Source organism: Balaenoptera musculus, chromosome X, assembly GCF_009873245.2.
Source record: "Balaenoptera musculus isolate JJ_BM4_2016_0621 chromosome X, mBalMus1.pri.v3, whole genome shotgun sequence".
Classification (NCBI taxonomy): Eukaryota; Metazoa; Chordata; class Mammalia; order Artiodactyla; family Balaenopteridae; genus Balaenoptera; species Balaenoptera musculus.
Genome location: NC_045806.1, coordinates 23,847,694 through 23,861,861, shown reverse-complemented (window position 1 = coordinate 23,861,861; position 14,168 = coordinate 23,847,694). Strand labels below are relative to the sequence as shown.

Below are 14,168 nucleotides of genomic sequence, written 5' to 3'. Positions count from 1 at the left end.
TCTATTAAAATAGGAAAAAAGTTAGAGAACTTGATAATTACAAAGAGTTCTTGATAATAATAAGATATTAAGAATTAAAAATTAAACAGAAGGGCTGAAATATAAAGTTGAGAAAAATCTCACAAAAAGTAGAATGAGACAGAGATGGAAAATAAGATACTAAAAATAAAAAAATAGGTAAACAACTGACTCATTCTAACATATGACTAATTGCAGTACCAGAAAGAGAGAATAGAGAAAACAGATGGAGGTAAATTATCAAAGAGTGAAATTTCCAAAACTGAATGATAAATCTCCAGATTTAAATGGCTCTCCAAGAGCCTAGAACATGAATGAAAGGGACTTGTGTCATGTCGAATCATTAGGAATGTTCAGGATTCCAGGAAAAAGAGAAAACCCTAAAAGCCTGCAGTAGAGGTCACGTGTAAATTAATTGTAAATAAGTAAATATATTAAGAATATGAAACAAGAACAACAATCATGAATTCAGTAGAATTATTAGGGCATAAAATCTATGATCATTGAAATATGGAACACAATAGGTGTGTTTATGCGGTAGAACAACAAATAGAATTACCTTTCCTGAAAACAAAGACTAGAGAGCATGTGTAAAAGAAAAGTTTAAAAATACAGAATATAGAATAGTAGCAACACATACCAGGAGAAGCAGAGGAAAACTTTTAGAGAGAGAGAAAAGAGAGGAAGGGACGAGGGTAGGAGGAGGAGAGAAGTGGGAAGAAGTAAGGTAGAAAGGGAGAGAGAGATTTGAAGAAATAATAAAGATAAAATTGCCAAATTAAAGGTGAAATCATCCACAGATTATAAATACTACACTTAGATTGTAAAGGTACATAAAAGGCCAAAGGAAAAAAGATAAATTCCAGGAAAAATGAAGATGAACTTCAAAGAACCAAGAACCAGATTGATATCTTAGTGTATTTGGATGTACGAAGAGAATGATGTGATATTTTTACGGTACTGAAGAAAAAGATTTTTTCATCTAGATATATATAACCAGTCAAACTGAAATTCATATGTAAGAGTATAATAAATACATCATTAGGCATTTTTTTTAATTAATTTTTTTTATATTTATTTTTGGCTGCGCTGGGTCTTCGTTGCAGTGCACCGTCTTTCTCTAGTCATGGTGAGCTGGGGCTACTCTTCGTTGCAGTGCGTGGGCTTCTTTGTTGTGGAGCACAGGCTCTAAGCACGCGGGCTTCAGTAGTTGTGGCACGCAGTCTTCAGTAGTTGTGGCTTGCGGGCTCTAGAGTGCAGGCTCAGTAGTTGTGGCGCACGGGCTTAGTTGCTCCGCGGCACGTGGGATCTTCCCGAACCAGGGCTCAAACCCATGTCTCCTGCACTGGCAGGCGGATTCTTAGCCACTGCGCCACCAGAGAAGTCCTCATTAGGCATTTTTAAAAAGCTATAGAAGGTTTGTTACAAAAAGACCCACATTAAAGGGGGAAAAAAAAGTTTGGGAGATGCTAAAAGCCATATGGGACTTATCACAGTCCCTGACAAGAATAGGTTCTCTGTAAATGTTAGCTTAACTGATGTAAACTGAGGTGGTAAGTGTTAATGGAGAAAGTGTCCTGAGCAATTGGAAAGCTCTGGAATTGAAAGCATAGGGACAAAATAAAAAGTCCAGTCTAAAGGAGGCATCTTTGCAGGTTCTTTAAGGTCTTCTTATCCTCTAGTCCAATATGACTTTCTTTATTGATAGACACAATGATTTACATTCCAGCCAGGGAAAATGTCTGTGAGATTTACAGAGAGGAATAAAAGGATATCAAATGCCCAAGACACCAAAATCCCTTTTGCATCAAACACACAAAAACTGCTAACATATCAAAGGCATATGTTTCTATTAGTTCATAGGTGGAAAGCCATTCATGGAAAGGAAATCTGCTTTTAAAAGGGATTGATAAAGGTCTGCATACATTCTCAAAGAACTAATCACTTGTGCAAGAGCTACTACTCAAATGAATACAAAGATAAATCCCTGAACAGAAGAGAAAGGGTCTAATTATCTCATCTGCCTACAACTTATATTCATTCCTTCATATTATAACAATGTGTCTTCAGCTTTCTGAGGTCTGGAATCAATTAAGATAAATCTGGACTCTTTTTATAATGGGTTCTAGGGAATAATAGCTTATTTCCTTTCCTCCTAATGGTGAATATATGAAGAAACGTAAATTTTCCCAACCATCTTAATGAGTAATCTTTTTATTATTTTATTTTTATAAACCTTGAAGATACAGTATTCATTGATCAGATTCCTTTCTTATATATGCATAAACTCAACTTGAATTAACTTAAGCAAAAAGGCTAACGCACAGGTTCAATTATCCACTATGATAAAAATTAAAAATAGAACTATCATATGATCCAGCAATTTCCTTTGGGACTTATATCCAAAGGAAACAAAAACATTAACTTGAAAAGATATCTGTACCCCCATGTTCATGCCAGCATTATTTACAATAGCCAAGACATGGAAGCAACCTAACTGTCCATTAATGGATAAATGGATATGAAGTTCTGGTATGTGTGTGTACACACACACACACACACATATACATACTATGGAATATTATACAGCCATAAAAATGAAGAAATTCTACCATTTGCAACAACATGGATGGACTTTGAAGGCATTACGTTAAGTGAAATAAGTCAGACAAAGACAAATACTGAATGATCTCAACTTACATGTGGCATCTAAAAAAAAACAAAAATAAAAACAACCAAACTTATACAAAAAGAGATCAGACTTCTTGTTACCAGAGGTGGAGGGTAGGGGAGGAGGGGGAATAGGAGGAAAGTGGTCAAAAGGTACAAAATTCCAGTTATAAGATAAATACTAGAGATGTAATGTACAACAGGATGACTATAGTTAACACTGATGTATGATATATGGGAAAGTTGTTCAGAGAGTAAATCCTAAGGGTTCTTATCACAAGGAGAAAAAATTCATTTTTTCTTTTGTTTTCTTTTTATTCTATATGAGAAGATGGATATTAGCTGAACCTATTGTGGTAATCATTTCACAATATGTGTAAATCAAACCATCAGGCTGTATGCCTTAAAATTATAAACTGATTATGTCAATTATTTTTCCATAAAACTGGCAAAATATTTTACAAAATTAAAGTTGCATTTAATGTAAAGTTTTATTTAAAATAAGGTTCAAGACTGCGATAACAGAGAATTAACCCAAGTATGGGGCCCTGCTAAGTGAAGTGCCCTGTGCAACTGCACAGGCTGTACACCCAAGAAGCTGGCTCTGCTTCTCCTTGAGGCAAATGTGCTTCAAGGAGATGTGATGTCACTGAAATCTACTGTCCATGCCTGGCTTCCCTGGATCCATGGAGGAGGGCAATTACCTTAACCTTCTCCCCTTCCTGTAATAGCATCATTATTTAGTAAAATTTGCAGGCAATCCAGTTCAATTCTGTGCTTGCCCGAATATGTTCTAAAAAGGCCAGATTCAGGATTTCTGACTCTGAAGTTTCCAAAGGCCACTGTCTTATGAGACAGTCTTCCATTTTTGTATGATTGTACCCTTGCCTCCTGAAAAATCTTTACCAAATTTACTAAGTATGTTATGTTTAATATAATTCATAGTTCCTGTAGCACTTTTTGCTTTGAGATTACTAATGTCCACTAACCGCAAATATTTGGATGTCACAGTACCTATTTGGCACCATCAATTTTACTGTTTCAAACAAAATTCAAATGTGTCTTCTTCTGGAGAAAGAGGCTTATAGTCAGTTAAAAAAAAACACCTTTAAATTTTCATGCGTCATCATTTTGGTCCATGTTTTGGCTTATTAAAGTTGTTATTGTTTTTAAGAGTTTTAAAAATTTATTTATTTTCTTTGGCCGAGCCACGTGGCTTGGGGGCTCTTAGCTCCCCAACCAGGGATTGAACCTGGGCCCTTGGCAGTGAAAGCACGGAGTCCTACCTAACCACTGGACTGCCAGGGAATTCCCTTAAGGTTGTTTTGATGTCCTAGTACTACCATGGTAGTATTGTCCACTCTGTGACTCTCCAACTCTAGAAAGAGATCTTGTCTTTTTTGTTTGGTTTTGTCTTTTATTAGTTTGAAATAGGCATCTTAAGTTTCACCACTCAGGTGCCTCCATCTCTAGGTTTTCCTCTGGGAAGCATAGAGAAATGAGTCTCTTCAGATTCAAACAAAGCTACATTTGCCCTCTCTCTTCCTTCTGACAACCACATTATACGCTCTCAGAGGTTCTAAAGCAATATTTACTACTCTTCCAAATTCATTCTCATCAGAGTCCACTTTATCCTATATATTTGAAAGGACTTCTGAGAGTTTACAGTTATTTCTGTGTACCATTTTAAAAATATGATCATAACTGTTGTCACTGCCAATACCAGGAGTTGAAATTGGTCCATGATGCATAAAAATGCAGTATAAGAACTCTTAACGAGCCTGAATGAGGTCCTCATACATGATGTACAAGAGCCTCCAATCCACAAACTCAGAAGCATCAAAAAATAGCAAATTCCTTAATATCTCTTGTATCAACAAAATTGTAACTCTTAGTTAAGACTCAATCTCATCACTGTTGACAGAAATATTCAGCCTCTGTCATTATTACTCACTTTCTCTAAGTGAAATGTTCAATAGCCCTGGGGTCTTGTACAGCAACAAGGTATAGTCAGCCTCTTCTTTCCACATAGCTTACCTTTGAGATGCTCATTTCCCAACTCCGTAAGCTGCCTCAGGTCCAAAAGTTCTGCAGCTTTCCTGCCATGTTTGGTACACATCTTTCCCCAAGACTATATGCGTAAAATTTAGAAAGCATGGTTCAACTTCTTCAACAAACATGAGAAAGCCATATCAATATGATGGGGAAGAATACATTACTGTTATTTTGCCTTCAATAGCATTACTGTTTCCCCTGACTCTTCATAGCAGAATCTAACTAAAATGAGCCACTGCACACTAACTTTTACAACACCCTTTTCACCTGAACTCTAACCCCATGCTTGCTATTTCCTCATTATCCTGATACTCTGAATATACTGCTTTTATTTGCTAAAATAGAACACTTGGATACCTCAGGAACCTTAAGAGCCCACACAAGGCACATCAACTTATGACTCCTGCTATCCATCTTCCATTACTCCGTTCTTTCCACAGGCCAACTTTGGTCATTGGTTCGCATGGAACAATCATGAGAACCACCTGAAATGTGCTAACATGTGGCAGGGCCTTACACTGGGCAAACCTGAGAAAACACTTAATCTAGCTCAAAGGAGAGGATAAGCCCTTCTAGTCTAGGCTTCTTTGACTGAGACTCCGTGTTGAGATAGGTCTATGGTAGAAGGGACTTTAAATGGATTAATTTTTCATCTCCTCCTCCTCTTCTTCCTTACTCTAACAAACTTTTTTGAACACTTATTCTTTGCCAGATACCACTGAACATGACTTTAGTTGGATTATCTTATCTCAAAATGATATCAAATCTATGCAAAAGGCATTATAATTTCCTCCATTTTTCAGATGAAGAAGAGAGGCAATGATAGGTCAAGTAGCTTATATAGGAAAAGGTGGGTCTGAGATTCACTTAAACCCCAAAGTCAAGCACAAGTTGATGTTGTCTGTCTGCACAGCTTTTTAAATTATAAATCTAATTACATATATATATATGCTTACTGTAAAAATCCAAACAATGTACAAAAGAGTAAAGAGGCAGGTGAAAATTCCCCCAACTCTGACAGTCCGACAGAAAACTGTTAGCACTAGGATGAATATCATTCTTGATGTGCTCATGCATATATATATGCATAGAAATAGTTATCTAAAATGTATTTGTATAATTCATATACATATATAGTAGATATATTGCTATCAACATCATATGATATCAAAATCATATTCTGTTCTATTATCTCCCTTTTCACTCTCTAATATGTGTAGCTGCGTAGTAATTCAATGTATGGGTATACTATAATTCTTATCATATTGCATTATAATTTTATGACGTATGTGCCCTCCTCACAAGACTGAGTATTTATTGAGAACAGAGACTCCTAGAGGTATTTGTTTTTAATCTGTTTTTTTAATAGAACCCCCAAAATGAACACAGCACCTAGTAGATGGAAAAATATTTGAATGGATGGATGGATGGATGGATGGATGGACAGAAAGAAAGATGAGCAGTATGGTGGATGTCTAAAGAAACAAAGAACTATTGGGTTATTATTGACACAGTTCATGTGAGAAGAGTAAAGTAATAAGAGCCTAAAGTAGGGTATAAACATAGTAATGGAAGGAGGTGAAGGGTCAATAAAGCTATTTTGAATAGCTATTTTTTGCTTTTAAAAACATTTATCTCAAATTTTTAATAACATGGCTTTTAATAACACGGCTTTAAAGTAACTAAATAGTACACTGGTTTCCTGTGGGTTATTGACTTTTATATTTTATCTTCAAAATTTGACTTACTATTGCATTTTGTCAGGGTTTCATTTGTATATTGGATAATTATATTACGTATTCCTTTGACTACCTTTCCCACCATGATTCTAAGTTTAATTGTGTGGTGACTCACCAACATTGATTCTTGCAGGAGTTTCTGTTCATCATCCAGCACAATGTCCCTCATAGGTTCTAGAAATAATTGCTAGAGAAAAATAATTTGTTTGAGCAAAACCTTTACTCCATTTCTTATTCCAAAGAAATATTCTATGATTGAAGAATAATAATGATAATAATTTATTGAGTGTCTACAATGTCATACACAGCAATAAGTGATATATACAAGTATTATTTTAAAAGTAATCCTCACAACTATGAGGAAGTTAATAAAGTGACAAAGTGGCCAGGTCATTGTATAAAACCAGTTCAATATGACCTCAAAGCTTATTCCTTCCTTCCCTGGGAGGAAACATTACTCTATAGCCTCTTTTTATGACCATCTTCCTCAAATCCGTAGGTTTCTGACCTTCATTTAAAACTTTAGCTTAGTTCTGTTTCCCTGGTCAGGTAACTAGTAGAGTGGCAATGATCAGACAAAACATAAAAGGTCTTTCCTTTACTTAAGTCTACTTCACTGTGTGGGTTCACTGCTCTCCTGCTTCCCTGTAAGGGGGCCTAATGCTGTCTCATTTCTTGAACAAATATGTGCTTACTGGCCAGAGTACTGAGTCTCTATACATCCCTCACTTTTTCCTTCAGGCTGTCCTTAGGCTGCTTTGGGATTGAGTTCACAGTGTTTGGTAACTGAACTAGCAAGGATGTCCCTAATTCCCTTACTTTAACAAACATCTGGAAAGTAAATCTGATTTTATCTTCCACCATATCCATCAGTATCGTGTCCACTTTCTGTGGGGTGACTGAAAGGCCCACTAAAATGTAGTCACTACCAACCTCTCACCTTTTTCTCCACTCGTACAGTCCTCCTGCATAGTAGCTGAATTTCCTAATCAGACAACACCCTTTCTGAAGTCTGATTTGCACATGTGGCTCCCCCCAACTTGATTTTCTTTCACCTACAAAGTGTCTCCTTGGTGAGTGCCAACTTATTTCAAAATATTTCATCTTTGGGAATGTTGTCTGACATGATTAGGTAGAGTTGAATACCTCAGGAAACAAACCTCTACTTCACGTTAGACTTCAGTTGACATGAGTCACATTTGAAGATTGCTACATCACCCCTTGGAATGAGTTTCCCAGCAGTCCTACCTGCTCCCCACTGTAGAGCGATGATTTTGTGCCAGCTCTATCTCTTTAAGAGAGTGATTGTCAAACCTTGCCCCAAATACTGGAAACCATCAAGGCCAGAAGGCAATGGGATTACATATTCAAAGTGCTAAAAGAAAAAGATTGTCAACCAAGAGTCCTATATTTGGCAAAACTATTCTTCAGAAATGAAGAAGAAATTACAACATTCCCAGATAAACAACAACTAAGAGAATTAGTCACTAGGAGACCTACCCTATAAGAAATACTAAAGAGAGTCCTTCAGGCTGAAATGAAAGAACACCAGAGAGTAACTCAATTCCACATGATGTGTTGATTAAAGGGTACACAATTTTACTTACGCTCATAAAGAAAAAAAAATGACAGGGAGAAAAATTTTAGAAGTGATAGTTCAGTTTATGGTATTGTATATGGTGATGGTTTCACAGGTGTATGCTTATCTTCAGACTCATCAAGATGTATACATTAAACGTGTGCAGCCTTTGTGTATGTCACTCATACCTCAATACAAAAATAAAAAGCACAAGGTAAATCAGTAAATATAAAAGACAGTATAAATGTATTTTTCTTAATAACTCTTTTCTTCTCCTATATGGTTTAAAAGACAACAGCATAAAGCAATAATTATAAAATTGTATCAATGAGTTTGTAAGGTATAGTAAATATAGTGTATAACATACGCATAGTATATAATGCATAATAAAGGTGTAATTTGTATGACAATAACAGCATGAAGGAGGAGGTGGGAAAGGAGCTATATTGGAGCAAAGTATACTATTGAAATTAAGTTAGTATTAATCTGAATTAGGTTGTTTTAAATTATGATGCTAATTTTAATCCCCAGGGCAACCAGCAAGAAAATAACTCAAAGCAATATTGTACTGCTAAAGGCTAGATTGTACTATCTGGAGAATAAAAAAGATTATTGACTACAGCTGAAAGCAGAAAGAGAACTATTCTTTCTATATATGTAATTTCTCAATTTGTAAAAGATTGTGGCTTTAACTCTGTACATGAATTAGGTAGCATCTACACAGTAGAAAAACATCTAGGTTAATTGTTAATTTAGTCAAATAACACTTAAAAACCACAGTATAGTGCCCCAAAGTAACAGAGTCCTTTTATTTCACAGACCTGTTCTGTTGTTTAAGCATATACAGTTGACCCTTGAACGACATGGATTTGAAATGTGCAGGTCCATTACATGCAGATTTTCTTCAGTAAATACAGTCAGCCCTCCATATCTGCAGGTTCTGCACCTGGGCAGATGTGGAATCCATGGATACAGAGGGCTGACTATGGAACTTGAGCATCCAGGGATTTGGTATCTGTAGTGGGTCCTGGAACCAGTACCCTGCAGACTAATTGACAACTGTAGTCACATTCCTGATCAATTATGTCCCTAATGATTTATTTTGTTTAGCATTTCCAGTGGCTGCAAATTACCTCTTAGTCTAGAATATATATCTGTATTACAAAAAGACAGTACTTGACTCTGATGATGTAATCTCTTTCTGAAGTGTTCTATAAGATTAATAGAAGAGAATACTGAGCCATATGTGGGCTATATTGATAAGGTTCATGTGCAAATGAAATAATGTTAAGGCAAAAAATTAAAAAGCTGGACATACAGAGTGGCTATCATGAAAACGTCTACAACTAGCGCTTGCTTCAGCAGCACATATACTAAAATTGGAATGATACAGAGAAGATTAGCATGGCCTCTGTGCAAGGATGACACACAAATTCGTGAAGCGTTCCGTATTTTTAGACCTAAATTTAAGACCAGACACTATAAACCTCTTAGAGGAAAACAAAGGAAGAACACTCTTTGACATAAATCACAGCAAGATCTTTTTTGACCCACCTTCTAGAGTAATGGAAATAAAAACAAAAATAAACAAATGGGACCTAATGGAACTTAAAAGCTTTTGCACAGCAAAGGAAACCATAAACAAGACGAAAATACAACCCTCAGAATGGGAGAAAACATTTGCAAACGAATCAACGGACAAAGGATTAATCTCCAAAATATACAAACAGCTCATGCAGCACAATATCAAAAAAACCAAACAACCCAATCAAAAAATGGGTGGAAGACCTAAATAGACATTTCTCCAAAGAAGACATACAGATGGCCAAGAAGCACATGAAAAGCTGCTCAACATCACTAATTATTAGAGAAATGCAAATCAAAACTACAGTGAGGTGTCACCGCATACCAGTCAGAATGGCCATCATCACAAAATCTACAAACAATAAATGCTGGAGAGGGTGTGGAGAAAAGGGAACCCTCTTGCACTGTTGGTGGGAATGTAAATTGATACAGCCACTATGGAGAACAGTATGGAGGTTCCTTAAAAAACTAAAAATAGAATTACCATATGACCCAGCAATCCCACTACTGGGCATACACCCAGAGAAAACCATAATTCAAAAAGACACATGCACCCCAATGTTCATTGCAGCACTATTTACAATAGCCAGGCCATGGAAGCAACCTAAATGTCCATCAACAGAGGAATGGATAAAGAGGATGTGGTACGTGTATACAAGGGAATATTACTCAGCCAGAAAAAAGAACAGCAACATGGATGGACCTAGAGATTATCATACTAAGCGAAGTTAAGTCAGACAAAGACAATTATTATATGATATCACTTATATATGGACTCTAAAAAATAATGCATATGAATCAATATACAAAACAGAAACAGCCTCACACATATAGAAAAAAAACTTATGGTTACCAAAGGGGAAAGGAGGGGGGAGGAGGATAAATTAGAAGTAGGGGATTAACAGGTACACACTACTATATATAAAACAGATAAACAACAAGGATTTACTGCATAATATTTTTAATATCTTTTAATAACCTATAATGGAAAATAATCTGAAAAAATATGTATAATTGAAAATAATCTGAAAATACATATATAACTGAATCACTTTACTATACACCTAAAACTAACACAATATTATAAATCAACTATATTTCAATTAAACAAAAGCTGGACACAAAATGAAATGTGTACATTAATAACAATTATGTAAAAGTACTGTACATATTAGTGAAAAAATAAAAGAACTCAGAGGGTAAAAATAAACACTAAGGGAACTCTAGATTCATATGACTATCTAAAAAACTGTGAGTGAGAGTTTGATTGTTATAGAAAACGGGACAAAGCCATTTTGGACAGAAGGAAAATGATAAGAAAGTGAGGGTAGAAAGAAGAAAACAAAAAACACGTAAAATTTCAAATAAACAACCTAACCTTCCATCTAAAGGAATTAGAAAAAGAAGAACAAAGAAAGCCCTAATTCAGCAGAAGGAAGGAAATAATAAAGGTCATAGAGGAAAGGAAGAAAATAGAGACCAAAAAAAAAAGAAATCAATGAAACCAAGAGCTGGTTCTTTGAAAAGATAAGCAAAATTGACAAACCTTTAGCCAGACTCATCAAGAAGAAAGTTTATCTTATTATAAACAAAATAAGAAATGAAAGAGGAAAAATAACAACTGATAACACAGAGATACAATTAATCAACTATGAACAGTTATATGCCAACGAAATGGATAACCTAGAAGAAAGGGACAAATTTCTAGAAAAATACAACCTTCCAAGACTGAATCACGAAGAAATACACAATCTGAACAGACTGATCACTAGTAGTGAAATTGAATTTGTAATTAAAAAAAACTCCCAGCAAACAAAAGTCCAGGAATGTATGGCTTCAGAGGGGAATTCTACCAAACATATAAAGAATAGCTAATACCTATCCTTCTCAAACTATTCCAAAAAACTGAAGAGGATGGAATACTCCAATATTCATTCTACAAGGCCATCATTACTCTGATATCAAACCCAGACAGATACTACAAAAAAATAAAATTATAAGCCAACATCTTTGATGAATGTGGATGTAAAAATCCTCAACAAAATATTAGCAAACAGAATCCAATAATATATAAAAAGGATCACACACCATGATCAAGTGGGATTTATTCCAGGGATACAAGGATGGTTCAATATTCCTAAATCAATCAATGTGATACACCACATTAACAGAAGGGATAAAAATCACATGATCATCTCAACGGATGCAGAAAAAGCATGTGACAACATCCAACTTACATTCATGATAAAAACTCTCATCAAGGTGGGTATAGAAGGAACATATCTCAAGATAAAGACCATTTTTGACAAACCCACAGCTAACATCATACTCAACAGTGAAAAGGTGAAAGCTTTTCCTCTAAAATCAGGAACAAGACAAGGATGCCTACTCTCGCCACTTCTATTTAACATATTACTGGAAGTCCTAGCTAAAGCAATCAAACAAGAAAAAGAAATAAAAGGTATCCAAAATGGAAGGGAAGAAGTAAAACTATCACTACTGGCAGATGACATGATACTATAGAAAGAAAACCTTAAAGTCTCCACCAAAAAACTATTAGAATAAATGATTCAGAAAAGTTGCAGTATACAAGATTAATATACACAAATCTGCTGCTTTTCCATACACTAATAATGAACTATCAGAAAGAGAAATTAAGGAAATAATTCCATTTACAATCACATCAAAAGGAATAAAATACCTAGGAATAAACTTAAATAAGGAGGTGAAAGACCTATACTCTGAAAACTATAAAACATTAATGAAAGAATTTGAAAATGATACAAAAAAACAGAAAGATATTCCATGTTCTTGGATTGGAAGAATATTGTTAAAATGTCCACACTATCCAAAGCAATCTACAGATTTAATGCAATCCCTATCAAAATACGCATGACATTTTTCACAGAACGAGAACAAATAATCCTAAAATTTATACGGAACTATGAAAGACCCCGAACTGCCAAAACAATCTTAAGAAAAAAGAACAAAGCCAGAGGTATCGTGCTTCCTGACTTCAGGTTATACTACAAAGCCACAGTAATCAAAACATCATGATACTGGCACAAAAATAGACACAAAGATCAATGGAACAGTATAGAGAGCCCAGAAATAAGCCCACCTGTTTATGATCAATTAATCTTCAACAAAGGAGGCAAGAATATACAATGGAGAAAAGACAGTCTCTTCAATAAGCGGTGCTGGAAAAACTGGACAGGTACAAGTAAAAGAATGAGATTAGAACATTTTCTCATGCCATAAACAAAAATAAACTCAATATGGATTAAGGACCTAATTGTAAGACCTGAAACCATAAAACTCCTAGAAGAGAACATCGGTAGAACACTCTGACATAAATCGTAGCAATATTTTTTTTTGATCTGTCTTCTAAGGCAAAGGAAATGAAAGCAAAAATAAACAAATAGGATCTAATTAAACTTAAAAACAAATGTTGGTGAGGATGTGGAGAAAAGTGAACTCTAGCACACTACTGGAGGGAATGTAAACTGGTTCACCCACTATGGAAAACAGTATGGAGATTCCTCAAAAAACTAAAAATAGAACTACCATATGATCCAGCAATTCCAAGGCTGGGTATACATCCAAAGAAAACAAGAACACTAATTCGAAAAGATACATGCACCTCAATGTTCATAGCAACATTATTTACAATAGCCAATTATGGAAGCAATCCAAGTGCCCATCAACAGTCTCCCATTGATGTGTAGCATGAGGGCTGGGTGGACGTGTATGTTCAGTTTCTCACTGGACCCCACTGACACCACCCTGACAAAAGTGGGGCACTGACTCACACTGCCTCATGAGAGATGGGTGTAGTATAAGTTCAGCTTCTCCCTTAAACTCTAATGACTCCTTCCTGGCTAAAGTTGGGCCACTGAGACTCTGAAGTTGTCTTATCCTAGGCTATTCTGATTCTAATTGCATTACCTTATTAGATGTCAATTTCCTAAGCAGAGAAAACCAAGAGAGATACGATTTCCAATTAGGAAATGAAAAAACTAAACGAAGTAAATTTACTTTCAGCTTTCAAGAAACATTTTACCTAACAAATCTTTATTAATTATCCACTATACACAATGCAGTTTTCATTAACTGGTTTTACTCAATTTATGAGTTTATTTTTCATCACATACAAGGAAGATGAAATTAATTTCCTAACATCACATGGGTCCACCTCATGTGTTAGAATAAAAATTAACACAATAATACAACATGAATAATAAAACATGAGTAAAAAAAGAGATATTTTATCATTTCAAATGTATTGACTTGCCAAATACATGATACAGATTAGTTATTGCATGTTTCAAGTTTTCTGTCTACTCTTATTCATTGAACTTACTATATAGATATTTTTGAAATGAATAAATTATGTACTTATAAGAACTGAATTTTGGGGTTATATTGTATACCTTTGAGCCTAAGTCTTTTTATTTATTTATTTTCTGACTTAGAGGAGAAATAATATACCTCCAACCTTAGAAAAGATGATCTTCCTTTTA

The 14,168-nt window shown here is 35.1% G+C and overlaps 1 non-coding gene across 1 annotated transcript; it reads left to right on the top strand.

The window, feature by feature from the left end:
* Positions 1–9,410: 9,410 nt before the first annotated feature.
* On the top strand, positions 9,411–9,517 carry LOC118889374. Its single transcript, XR_005018510.1, has one exon. It is a non-coding gene; the product is annotated as a U6 spliceosomal RNA (small nuclear RNA).
* The last annotated feature ends 4,651 nt before the right edge of the window (positions 9,518–14,168 follow it).